At 40.7% G+C, this 12432-nt stretch overlaps 1 long non-coding RNA gene and 1 pseudogene across 1 annotated transcript in view; one reads left to right on the top strand and one right to left on the bottom strand.

Moving 5' to 3' along the window:
• The window catches only part of LOC134476293 (uncharacterized), a 95374-nt gene that overhangs the window by 6521 nt on the left and 76421 nt on the right, over positions 1-12432 (bottom strand). The window contains exon 3 of the long non-coding RNA XR_010047869.1: positions 8915-9160. This is a non-coding gene — a long non-coding RNA (uncharacterized LOC134476293). The remainder of the gene's footprint in view (positions 1-8914; positions 9161-12432) is intronic.
• Positions 7137-7265, top strand: LOC111755620 (small nucleolar RNA SNORA2/SNORA34 family; annotated as a pseudogene).

Genomic DNA, 12432 nt, shown 5'->3' with positions numbered 1-12432 from the left:
ACTCTTAGCATGCTAGTAATTTTTTGTTTGTTGAAAGACAGACATGTTGTGCTGAATTCTAGGAACCAAAGGTCTTTAATGTGATGATTTATGGTAATCTGGCTTGAACTTAGGTTATGTTAATATTTGGTGCAGCTGTAGGTGCTAGAGGTTTCAAATTCCTCTGCTGTTGTCATTTTTTGTCTGTGTTTCTGTCTTTGTAACTTATTAAGTACTCTTCTTCAAAGGGGACACTGCAGTTTACAGTTCTTACAGCAATAATCCACCGTAATTATGCTGAGAACTTGCTGCTGTGGCAGAAAGGTTTGAAAGAATGGGGGTATTCTAACTGTTATTAAATCTCAACCTTTTAATAGGCTTTTACCCGTGGACTGTGATCTTCAGCATGAGTTTTCTCCATGGGCTTACTATGTTTTTCCCATTAGATGAAATAGGCTACAGAAGGAGAAATAGCCTTCTTTCAGTAGGATATGGCCTTTAGTAATGACTTTTGATTTTGACCCAATCCCTCTGTCTCTAGAGAGTAACTCACTGTCATGGAGAATTTTCTAGATATATTTCACCATAATTACTCTTTCATTTCTGTATCTAAGCCATGAGAGACTTAAGGGATTCATAGAGGCAAAACCCATAAAAATATGAGGCCTCCTCAGGCTGATGGTCATAGGAGTTTCCCACTCTCATTCTAGCCTACCCCTAGTCTCATGCAATGCCCAATATTCCAACATTATCGTTTTTATCTCCTTACCAGTTTATGGATCCTGCAGCTTTTACTCCAAGTAAGCATCTGTATTTCTTTTGGTCTACCTGTCTTTCCAAATTTTGGAGTACTGCTTTATCTCATCACTGCATTTCTTTTATCAGTCAAGAAAAAACTGGTCAAAGCTGCAGCTGGAAATCCAGCAGTGAGTCTTAGCTCTAGAGTAGGAGGTTTTGACATAGAAGGAGAATTCTACCCTTTTCTACCTGAGGGAATTGAGGGAAAAAATACAAACATAAGAAAGGAAGAGAAAATGTGTTGTTAGGTTTTCATCTTACTTCTTTCTCAATCTCAAGGCTGAATTTTAAAGGGGAAAATAGAAATATTCAGATTAAGGAGGGAGAACCTGAACAAAGGCCTTTCTGCCCTGGTTTAGTTAAAACTTTGGGGAAAATCACCTGCTGGCAGTTGTCCCCTTCTGTGACACTCTAATATTGCAAGAGGGCAGGAAGTGAAGCTGTCTGACTGCTTACTGAGCATCTCTTGATTCCCATGAGGCGTGTTTCTGAAAAGTGACTCAAAAGACATTGGACCCTCGGTGGAGTCCACCAAACAGAGGCACTGATGACTCCCAGGAAATCCACCTTCTCCCAAGCCAGGTATGTTAACATCAGGAGAGTTAGATCCAAGCCAGAATGCTTCAGTTTCTTTAGTTGCCCAGATCACAGTTCCTGTTGCAGTTCTGGTTGCTTCTGTCTCCTAGAAACAGCTAATCACTGTGATGCATATTGAAAGAGCCAGTCCCCAACTGACAAGCCATTCTGCATCTGTACTGCTTGATTGTCACATATAAGCCCTAGACTCCCAGAGATTAAGCCTAATATTTGGGGAATGATCTTAATCAGTGTCTGTCGATGTTAAATAAATCTGCCTCCAAATCCTGGGTGTCGTTTCCAAGTTTCTGCTTGTTTTGCAGATCCTTATCTAGGTTTACAATGCTAAAAAACGTGGAGATGAAAATAAATCAATTAGAAAAAATGTCCAGATCTATATTACACTGAGAGAGGCAGGTGAGGCACAGAAAAATCTTCTTATGAACTCTTCCACAACAGGGTGGCACCATCAGGCAGAGGAGGACATAACCCTTTGATGAGAGCAGCAAGAGGATGGTCCAGCATCATCTTGTGGACCTGAACATCCCTTTCTCCTGGAGTAGCATGTGACAATGCCTTCCCTGTCTGTACATGCTGATGTCTTCTTGTTCATAGCCAAAAGGAGGGAAGCAAAATCCTAAGGATGCTATTATGTCTTTCATCCCATTAAAATTACAAATGGGACTGAGAATGTTAAATATGTGCTCTGTTAACCATCAGGCAACCATGAAGCCCGTCAGAGAAGTTTAGAAATTTAAGTAAAATGTGTTTTTATTTTTCTGTGACCATCTAAGGATAGTGGGCAGTTTGTGACTCTACTACATTCTCTTGATCATTGCTTCTATTTCTGTTCTTTATAGCATTTAACATCATCTCAAGGTCTCTTCTGTGTTAATCTGTTTGCTCAAGAGAAACAGAACTCCAGAAAACAGCAGGGTGGGCTGTCCCATTCGCCTCTGGAACTCTGGCCCTGAGTACAGCATCTGACAGTGGAAAATGCTTAGAGAACTCTTGTGGAAAGAACAGTGCACTTGAGACCCAGGGTATAAGGGTTCTTAACTTCAAATAATTCTCATATAAGTAAATATCTATTAAGTGCTAAATGCATTAAAATATATTGTCTTATTTAAATACATGTAGTTTTCTTATTTTTTAAAGACAACTTCTTGCTGTGCTGTTCAGGCTGGCTTTGAATTCACTATGCAGCCCAGGCTGGTCTCAAACTCCCAGTGATCTTTCTGCCTCAGCCTCCCAACTGCAGGGATCACATTGCACCCCACCATGCTTGGCTCATTTAAATACTTATAAAAACACTAAAGTCACTACAGATTGCACATCCTTAAGCCAAAAGTGTGAAGTCCAAAATGCTCCAACACTATGTTCCTAATCTTTAGAATTCTGGAGCATATCAGATTTTGAATTTTTAGACTGGGGATCCTCAACAGGTAAAGTCTATGCAAATGTTCCAAAATCCAAAAATCTCCAAAACTGAAAATACTTCTGGTCTCAAGTATTTCACATAAGAAATACTCAACCTACATTATTACCTACAGTTTTCAAATGAGGCAACAGAAACACAGAGAACTTAGGTAACCTGTCTGAGGTCACAGTGCTTCTTGGAGTCAGAGTGAGAGTTTCACACAAGGCAGTCTGTCTGCAAAGCCTGTGTGTGCATCCACCCCATGGTACCGCCTCTCTGCATCTCATGTGTGGCCTCAGCTCACCGCCTCCTTCCCCTCCTCCTTTACACCAGATGAGCCACAGACGGCTAAGTAGGCAGCGAACACTTCTCAAGATGTTTTCATCGATTTTGCCAACACTCAGCTGCTTTATCGGCTCTGATGAAACATTTGTGACAACCACAGCAATTGCAATGATCATTTCCATGCTGAAAACATTTGCCTACAAAGCAGACATTTTCTCTTCAAAGTAAACACTGGGGCTACTGAGAGGCTGCAGCTCATACCCGTGCACGATGCTTCCCCTAAATGCCTCGAAGGCAAAATCTCCCCAAGCATGTTGACAACAGACAGCGAGACATGGGGCTGTCCTCCCGGAGACCTCGCCTGACATTCCCAGGGTAGCCCTGAGCTGTCTCCATCTGCTCCTCTGTCACCCGCCAGCCTTTCCTGCATGCACACTAAAGCATCAGGCATGAGGCAACAGCCCTTGCAGCTCTGTGTCTGCTTCCTGTCTTGACTGCATCATGAAGCGTATGGATGATGCTTTATTGATCTTAAATTCGGCACTCAGTGGATTTGCTCCATTAATCAATTAATAGTAAACAACAGAAGACCTTGAAACCCACTGCAGCCAGCCCATGTAGTGTCCAGAGGAAAAATAAGACAGAAGGTAATAGAGTTTCATGGAAAGAAGAAAAATCATCTTGGGACAGAGTTTCCCTAAGTATGTTTCCCTAAGTTCTCTCCCAAAGAACGTTAATGAGCCACTTGGGTGTGAGGGTGGAGTGGAGGACTCTCATCGCCAAGTAAAATGAATGCCTGCAGACGTAAGTTGAATTTAATATAAACAGTCCTCTTATCTGCAGGACTTCTCTGAGCCTTTGGCATGCAAAGGTGCTTGTAGAATTGCCACAGTCATGCAGTGTGTAGCATCTTGCTTGCCTTTGACCACAGGGTCTGTTCCTTTGCCAGGTTCTTCAGGATCCTGCTGGACCATGAAACCAAACTGAAGAAATGTTATCGGCTCAGTCTCACAAGGTTGTATATGGGCAGTAAGGGGCAGACCGCAGAGAGCTGTGCCAAGATTGGTGTGGTCCCTGAGGATGGGAGACCCTCTTGAGGCCCACAAGGCATCTCGGGGGGAATGGCCTCCCACAAGCATGGGGCAATGCACTGAAGATGCTCTTTGTTGATAATTACACGGCAGGGCACAGGCTAGGTTGTCTCTGGAACCTCAGTCTGCCTCAAAAGCCCTAAAGTCTGCTTGATTTCCCGTGGCACAGGCAAGAATCTCTAGGACCATGGAGGCTGGGAAGAGGGCTCGACAGTTGAAGTCAGAGCTTGTGAACACAGATCCGAGGTGTCTTGTGTTTCATTTAGCCATTCAACACAGACTAAAGCTCAGAAATCATGTTCAGTTTACATCTTTTTCTAGACCTTGAAATCTGCTTGGTCCATCCTGTCCCTGTAGGACCTGACATGTGTCGAAGCGCCTTCCTCTGGGGGAGACAGGGGACATGACTTAGAATCCTCCCCAAGGTCTCCAGAAGCCCTCCAGTGCCTCATCCGCACACCTCCTCATGAACTTTGCCAGTGCGCTTAAGTGATTGTGACTGTTTCATTTTCAGAATATCAGTCGGCCTGTTGTAGTAATTTTATACTTAAATTATTTAAATGCAATCTATCCATTGAAGCAATTTTCCCTGCACAGGAGAAGTGTTTTCTTTTTTTAGGAACTGAAGCATGATAAATAAATGAATAAAGACTCGTAGCAAAGTCTCTCTGTCTCCTGAAGAAAGCACTTCAGTGGTGAGTCCCTCTTGTCAGAAATCTTGGAACTCATAATAATTCCCTGTGGTTCTGCTGTTCAGCATTAAAAATAACCAAAGACCCGAGTCACAGTTGTTTCGTTTTCTTTCTTTCTTTTTTTTTTTCCTTTTCCTAGACACGAAGTACATTTTACGCCACAATGCTTGAGATGACACAGGGACAGTGCAGAGCTTGCTAATATTCTCTGCTGCTTCTCTCCCCAGGCCTGCAAGCAGTTAGAGTGGCTTAGTGGTGATCACAAATGCTGTCCCATTTGGAAAGCACTTCTTTAAGACAGCATAGATTAAAATTCATGAAAGGCGGCTTGCTTGCATAAATAAATTAGAAGATGCAAAACTAAAGTTTAAACACCCATACACAACTAGCATTTTGCAAACACCATATGCACCAGAGTTCTCAATTCTGGGCTGTCATGCAAGCAAAGAAAGAGGCCTTATTGGGTTTGAAAGCATAAAACCCAGAGCACCTTGCTTACCTTTGGCACAGAGGAGTCTTAGCAGCAAAGTGTGAACTAATTGATTTGAACTTTGTCTAAATGCATATGGATTTTAGAAGAAAATGCTAATAATACCTGGAGAGTACTATATGGAAAGACACCACCAGAGAAAGAACACAGGGTCTGTGATCAGACAGTGCCAGGTTCAACTTCCAGCTCTGGAAATTGCTAGGCTGCCTTGGCTAAATCATGGACAATAGTTGATACCCAGTTTTCTCATCTGTAAAATAAGCATAACAAAAAACCAGCCTTGGCTTGAGACTGTCAGAGTAAATGACAGACTATACACAGATCAGCTGGTCACGTGGAAATACACATTTGTGTTCCCCTTTTCATGTTTTTATTGTGTACTGGTTTTTATTTATATACTGGTGACATTGTGGAAAGGAAATGAGTTCTGGGGGCCACAGCCTTAGAATTGTGTGCTATCTCTAAGGATTCATTGCATCTCTCTGAGCTCCAGTGTCTCCATTTGTCAAATTAAGAAGGTAACAATGTGTATTTCTCTCAAGCATATATCACACTTGTGAAGTATCTGTCTTTGTGCCACTTAAGGTAGGCGTGGCCAGCACCCTTATCCTTGCTTCCTTAGTAAGGAGAATGATGCTAAGAAATGGATCCCAGAGTGACTACGCAGGTGAGTGGCAGTCCCAAGGCCAAAAGGAAGATGAGCTTTGCTCCATACCACATGCTTCCAGCCCTCCTCCACCCTTGAGCCTTGTTTCTGACCCCACAGCAGCTCAGAGCTGGCCTGGAAAGCACCTGATCCAAGATGGACCCTGCAGAATGTGAGGTCTTTCCTTCTCTGTAGAATGAGTCTGTTTTCATCCCTAAGCTCCAAAACCTTACTGACAAATTCTGACTGTTCACTGAAGTTGGTGTCAATGGGATGAACTTCAGTCTGTCCTAGGAACAAGTGTGCTCTTTATGAGATTGTATGAACCCCTCAAGCTGCTGATCTCTGGCCAGGGGAGTATAAGAGCTGGAGTTTGCAAAGCCTTCACAGGAGAGTGATAAGTTCATGGGGTAACAATGTGACCTATGTGGAATCTCTGACCTATTGTGAACTGCCTACTGAGGAGTCCCATCAGGAATGGGGGAGCAGCCATCTAGCACTATCTGTCTGGAACTCTCAAACAAGACATGAAATTTCAGAGACCATCTAGAATCAGCCCCAGATCCAAGAGGGAAAATTTGAAACACATACTATTGGTCAGTATTACTTGGTGTTGAAAAACAGGGTAGAAAAAAATTTTAAATGTGAGAAGAATTTATTAAAGAGATATTTGGGGCAATCTCCTTCATTAAGTCAAATGTTAATTTGAAATCTTCCTCTACCAAAACCCTAGAAATGCTTAAATGCAATGATAAACAAAGCCTACCTTTGACCTTGTGCTACCTCAAAAAAGTAAAATCTACCTCCAAAATGTTAAAATAAAGAGCAATTGTCACTTCTGTAGGCTGCATCTGAAACTGTCCTGGTAAATAAATGAGGAGGTAGGAAAGGGGAAAAAATAGGGACTCTTAGTATCACTGATCTAAGTGCTTGGTGTTTTTATGCCTACACTGGAACAAAGACCAAACCTTGGTCCTGCACAATTTGACACCTAAACAGAGGCCCCTATATAAAGCCAGGGTACACAAAGTGTTACACAATATGCAAAAGAACAAACTTAACCCCCCCCATCTGCTATCTATGTACAAGGATGCTTATCTATCTTGAGTAAACTTTAGGAGCAAAAACAAAAAAACTCTTTTCCAAGAATATATCCCTTATGGCCCTGAATCAAGGCCAGCAGCTTCCTGGCACTGTTGGTTTCAAGCAGGAGTCTAAAGAGATGTCTTTCTGAGGTCTGGTCAGAACTTGGGCAGTGAAATAGTCAATTCTTTAGAAATAAAGAGCTTGAAGCAACTCCCCTGCCCCGTGAGCAGCTGTGTGAGTGTGGCAGGCTGCAGTGGCCCAGGATGGGAGCCACTGGCATTTACTAGGACCCGTGCTATGCTGGGACACAGAGCACTGGGAAACCAAGCAACCGCCCCACCCCCCACCCTGGTGATCGGCTGTGAGCATGGCAGGCTCCAGTGGCCCACTGGACGGGAGCCACCAGTGCCTACTGGGACCCATGCCATGCTGGGACTTGAAGTGCCAGGAACCAAGCAATGCCTCCCCCCCTGCCTGATTTATTTTGTTGAACTTCAATGTATATGAAAGTATGGACAACTATTTTGAAGAGAACAAGAGACTGTATGAGAGCCACTCCTTATTTTCTGGTTTTGAAGACCTACATTGCCTTCTTTATTCTGTTTGGATCAGTTTTATACTATGTTGTTTTGTATGAATTCTCTGTATGTGTAGACATGGACAACTATTTGGAAGAAAACAAGACAGTATGATATTGAAGATCTCAGGTCATCTAGCTTTGAAATTTATATCTCTTACATAGCTTTCTGATGTTCTATTTTGTTCTGTTTTGTTGTGTTTAATTGTACTCCCTTTAAAATAAAAATTAAAAATATATTTTAAAAAAAAGATATATCTCTTAAGGACATAATCACATGGGCCTAGGGTTGAAATTTATGAAATCCATTGTTTGGTGTACCACCTGTTATAGTCAGGGGTTTGCAGAGAAAAGAATTACAAACAGGACACATAGTTTATAATATTATTTATATGATCACCCAAGGAGTCAAATACAAAGGAAGTGCAGGAAATCTATCCATACACTAGAATCTTAGAGAATTCGGCTGAGGGCCTGGATCCCACAGCAGTGTCCCGCATGAATCCAGCTGAAGACCTAGAGCACATGAGAGTCTAACTGGAGGCCTAGAGCTCACGACAATGACTCATGCAAGTCTGTTTCATGGACCTGCTCTGGGAAGGTGCAAAGGTCAGTGGTGGACGCAGGAAAGTCTGTGCCAGCAGGATGAAGGATTCTGCACAGGAGCCAAGAAGCCATGCTCAAAGTAAGGACCAGGGCTCACCCAAAAAGTACCACAGCCACTCTCCATGACAACGAGCTTCTCCCGGAGACTGAACAGCACATATCTTCCCTCTGGAGCCCAGAAGCAGTGTTCAAAGTAAGGACCAGAGCTCCCCCAAAGTGAACCACAGCCATTCTCAGCAACAAGGTCCGAGCTCCTCCAGTGCTAACAGCCGAGTTCATATCAGAGAAGCCAACATGACAAACTCCTCCAGGAGAACTAAAAGCTCCAAAAACAACAACACTACCCTTTCTAAGTCTCCTTTTTATGCTGGCAACAGCCCTCAGTCCGGCCATCTACACTCAGCACCACGTTGATTCAGTTCAGCTAATGTTTTAGTTGACCATTGGTTTTCAAGCCACCACATCACCCTATAAGGTAAGAAATAACAACAAAAACAGATCCCAAGCAAGGGATACCTTGGGGTTCCTGGCACAGAAAAGACTGAAACCTTTTCTGGAGGAATGGTACCTCACGCAGATGTCATAGAGGTCCTGCATATAAAGCCCCAATGACTACATGTTTATAACACAATATTATAAACTATTTGAGTACAGCAGAGGCTACTTACTGTTTATCTCAAAATTTCCATCCTCTTCTCCTCTTTTGCTGAGGATTTAGATATTTTCAAAGTCCCTGCTAATTATACATGGCCGTGTCATTATGTTCTGGCTAATAAGATACCAGGAAAAGTATTGTATGGAATTTCCAATCTATTTCCTCCAAAGACAGCTGGTATATTCCCTGTCACTCCTGGCCTTTGCTCATCCTGCTGTTTGTAGCACAGATGTGATGGTTATTGCTCCAGGAGTCTAGTCTGCAGGAAAAACAAAAAGAACAAGGTTGTATTTCCAAGAATATTAAATAATATGACTGTAGAAATATAATTATAAAAATTTAACAGATTAAAAGCATAAAATTTTTTACAAAATGAAATATATGAGGAAAGTACAAGACATTAAGTAGAAAAATCAGGCAGATTTTTGAATTAACCAAAGATAATAATAAAAACGAAAAGCAAATTCAGCCACTGAAACAAACAAATGAAGAAAACCTCAATACACGAGTTTAAAAATTACACAAAAGGAAAGAGGGAGCGAAAGAAATGGAAGATACATTATAATGCAACTGTAAAACTCTGAAGGAAAAATCTAAAAAGCAATAAGAGAAAAAATAATTTAATAATTTAAATGATTGACAGAATAGTTCTCAATAGAAACAGAAGAAAAAAGAATATAACAAAATACTATATCCAATGTTCTGAAAGATAATAATTAGCACCTAGAATTCCATAAGACAACTCAGTATCACTCTTTAGTTGTATATGGAGAAAGATATGTCTGCACGTATGAAGACTATGAAAGTTATCAATAACAAGAATTTCATGTTAAAAACTATTTAACATGATGTTTTGAAGAAATACATTGGAACGAGAAGGAAAAATTTAGCTTCAAAGGCAAGCAAAGAAATCGGCAGATATGTTAAATATAAACAAACACTGACATAATAAGCAGTTACACATATTATAAAATATATGTAAAATATGTGCTATATACTAGATAGCCTCTATCTTTTACATCTATTATGCTTCCATACACATCTACAATGTCCTCAAATTAACATACTGAATTCATAAGCTAAAAGAGAATGTTAGAGTAGATTTAATATAAAAGCATTAGAGGAGTAAAAATACTTTCAATAAAGTTAGATTTGTAAGTTCAGGTTTTGATGACACCCTTCAACTCTAAACATATGGACATTAGGGAGTTTTAGGGAATAAAGGCACACTTCTCTATATCCCCATCAAGTTCAGTACCAAGATACAGATAGAGTCAGGTACCTGGATGGCTAAGTATCATGTTATTACTAATAACAGTACCATATTTTTAGGCATTTGAAACACATCAGACACTGAACCCCAGGCTAGAACTCCTAGACTGACAGACAATGCTAGGCAGCCCAACCTTCCCCCAATTGGACACTCTGCTCTTGCAAAACTTACAACATAGTAGAAGAGAGAAAAATGCATGCTCTCTTCAGGGGAAAAGATAAAGAGGGAAGAAGAGACTGAGTCACCTGTGTGACTGAAGCTCTGAAATAATGCCAAGGAACAGGTGATGTGAATCTTGATAAGGGGTCTGGGTCCAGTAAAACTAGCGATGAAAACCCATCAGAGAGAGAGACTCAAAACATAGAAGACAAAGTGTCAAAAAAGAAAACCTCCTGTGTAAAATAATCCTACTGACCAAAAGTATAAAACAAGAAACCAAAACCTAATGAAGATAGCTAACAAAAATAGAAACTAGATTGTGTATTCTCTACAAATAAAGCTATTTTTATTGAATCAAAGATGTCCACATACTTAAAATTCTCAAAAAGAACAATTAGGATATAAATCCATTAAATAAAGAACAAGGAACAATGAATCAAAAAGTCGGTGTTATGGTTTAGTTCAAAACTATTCCCCAAAACAGGAGTTTCCTGTTGGGAGAGGGGCATTTTTGGAAGGTGACTGCCTCACAGGGGGTGCTATGCTTATCAGCAGATTAGTGCACTGATGAGTTAACAGCTGACTGTGGTGTTGAACAGTGAGATTTGGTGGAAGAGGCTGATCACTGACGATCTGACCTGGAAGGATGTGTTCTTGTCTACATCTGCTCCCTTTCCACTCTCCTTCCTGAGTGCCATGGCTGGAGTAGAATTTCTTCATCATATCTGTCATCAGGCAATTTCTTCTTTGCAGCTGATCCACCATGGACTGAACCCTCTGAAAACCATGAGCCAAAATAAACTTCTCCTCCTTTAAGTTTTGAGTCAAGTATTTTGTCCTATTGAAGGGAATCTAACATTGTCAGGAAATGAATGAGAAGTATATATGGAAAGGAACCAGTTCACATTCTTAGAAGGTGAAAATGTGGTTATTGGATGCAAATACAAATAAACTCTGAATCAGACATAATTGAAATAAGAATCAGCAAAGTAGAAGGTAACAAAGAATTTACCCACATCTCAGCTGAAACAGAAAAAGAGAAGACTTTGTTTCATTAATGCAAAAAAAAAAAAAAAACACAGTTCAAAGAGGTATTGGATAGATTGGGAGGCCTATATCTTATTGGAGTTTCTGATAAACAGCATGCAGGAAATGAAAAAACAGTAGCATTTTATAGAACAGTACAATTCTCCAGAGTTGAAACTATGAAGACATTTAGTTAAAGACAGAGGACTGGATACGTTCACTACACTTTTAGCACTCCTAAAATTTCACTAAATTGACAAGAAAGAAATTTTTAAAGCTAGCCATTAGAAAAGAAAGAAGAAACAGGGGACAAAACAGTAGCAAACAAAACTTTTGAAAGTTAAAAATCAAACATAAAGTGTCCAACTTAGTAAATTTAAGAAATCTGATTTCTAAAGTAGCAGTGAGAAAAGTTGACAGACAATCAAGTTTCTACCACAGAACCCTTGCCAGAGCTAAGGCGTTCATAGGCAACTGAGAAATTCTGGAAACTTAGGTGAAGATGATGTTAAAATCAAGTGAACTGACCTAAAATCTGTATGGTGATCAATTAGATCTCAGCCACTCTGAAGAGCCAGGCATGTTCCTCCTGCTCATTCAGCAAAGCCTGGGGTCCATTCCCTCTTTGGTCCCTAGAAGTCACCTTTTGCATTTCTGGGAACTTGTCAGATGTGCAAATTGTGGGTCCCACTTCTCACTTACTTAAGAAGAAACTCTAGGGAGAGAGAGACACGGCTGTCTTCTGGTATTTAACAAGTCCCCCAGCAAATCTTAAGAGCCATTGCTCTAAAACAAAGCAGCAAATCACTTAGCATAATTAAGATACATAGACTACATTAAAATGGGAAGTAAGTAAAAGTTTTCTTACAGCCTGGTGATCCTCGGTTTTATTTTCTCTTTGATTCTACAATGCTGGTCGACAGAATATATTACATGTGGACCTCAGGAAGGAGACCAAAAGTGACTCTACTTGAAATCTGACATAGAACCAGAAAGACCTAAAAGTACCAACATGGGAAGTTCTCCAATGAAAGCCCAGGCAAATCACCTACCTTTAAATTCAGAATTGACAT

The sequence above is a fragment of the Cavia porcellus genome, unplaced genomic scaffold, assembly GCF_034190915.1.
Source record: "Cavia porcellus strain 051 isolate PalLab524CR breed Dunkin Hartley unplaced genomic scaffold, mCavPor4.1 scaffold_6, whole genome shotgun sequence".
NCBI classification, from domain to species: Eukaryota; Metazoa; Chordata; class Mammalia; order Rodentia; family Caviidae; genus Cavia; species Cavia porcellus.
The sequence above is the reverse complement of the archived record's forward strand: the minus strand, read 5'-3'. Positions and strand labels throughout refer to the sequence as shown.